The sequence below is a fragment of the Sinocyclocheilus anshuiensis genome, unplaced genomic scaffold (assembly GCF_001515605.1).
Source record: "Sinocyclocheilus anshuiensis isolate Anshui unplaced genomic scaffold, SAMN03320099.WGS_v1.1 scaffold594, whole genome shotgun sequence".
In the NCBI taxonomy this organism is placed as follows: Eukaryota; Metazoa; Chordata; class Actinopteri; order Cypriniformes; family Cyprinidae; genus Sinocyclocheilus; species Sinocyclocheilus anshuiensis.
The window spans coordinates 43,641-45,032 of NW_015547651.1; positions in this window are offsets into that span (position 1 = coordinate 43,641).

Consider the following 1,392-nt stretch of genomic DNA (forward strand, 5'->3'; position numbering starts at 1 on the left):
GATGCGAACTAACTCTTGTCATTTATCAGATGTATGTAAAGCTGTTCGGCTCAGGTCTCAGCTGCAGTGTCATCGGCTCAATGTGACGGGTTTGAACCCACAACCTTTCAGTCCTAGACTAGATCTTTGACCAGAAACCCACCTGTCATATAAACCCACAACTCATATAACTCTAAAAGTTCAATCCTAAAACAATAATTTAATTGTGATGATTTCATGTTTTCTCCAGCACAGTTTTGAAGTTCCTGTTTTAACCGCAGTAAAGATAGTTTGCGGTTTGATATTCAGATTTCTTTTGGCTATAAATACGCAGCGCGCTGTCATAGACATGCAAATAATACAGAATATCGTTCTCCATGATTTGTGAATTCAGGTGATGCTGTCCTTCGGGCCGAAATCAGGGTTTTTTTTTGTAGTGACTCTTAATTTTATAATGCCTATAGCTCCAAAAGTTGGACACTTAGAGGAATGAAACCGGTGTCATATTCACCAGCTTGATCTGTGAATTTTTTCACATCAAAGCTCTTGTCCGTAAACCCCTTGGTAAGTCCGCTAGTAAGGGATGTGAAAGAAAGGCGTTCTTCATGTTTAACGTCTATTACCAATAAACACGCAGACTGCTGGAATACAAAAACATTGCTTTAGGTCGAGCTCGATTTGTGAAAACTTTCACAATCGCATTTGATCGTGTGGCAGTGTTTATCTTTGCTCTGCCCCCCGTTTTTTGTAGCCTATAATAATGTCATTCGATGCTGTTCCTGTGAATAACGGTTTCCAATTCATTCGGTAAATGAGCACATACACATATACAATTGTACACTTTGTTTGACAATAAAGTTTTGGTTGTTGTACCTTTCCTTGAGTACTTTCAGCTGACTCTTCCCTGAGTCATGTACATCACTATTCTGATCTGTGAAAAGTTTCACAGTTCCGTTTGGGTCAGCTGACCCTTCCCTGGGTCATGTACGTCACTATTCTGATCTGTGAAAACTTTCACAGTTCAGTTTGGGCCAGCTGACCCTTCCCTGAGTCACTAACATCACTATTCTGATCTGTGAAAACTTTCACAGCTCACTACGGGTCAGCTGACCCTTCCCTGAGTCAGTAACATAACTATTCTGATCTGTGAAAACTTTCACAGCTCACTACGGGTCAGCTGACCCTTCCCTGAGTCAGTAACATAACTATTCTGATCTGTGAAAACTTTCACAGCTCACTACGGGTCAGCTGACCCTTCCCTGAGTCAGTAACATAACTATTCTGATCTGTGAAAACTTTCACAGTTCACTACGGGTCAGCTGACCCTTCCCTGAGTCATGAACATCGCTTTTCTGATCTGTGAAAACCTTCACAGTTCAGTTTGGGTCAGCTGACCCTTCCCTGGGTCATGTA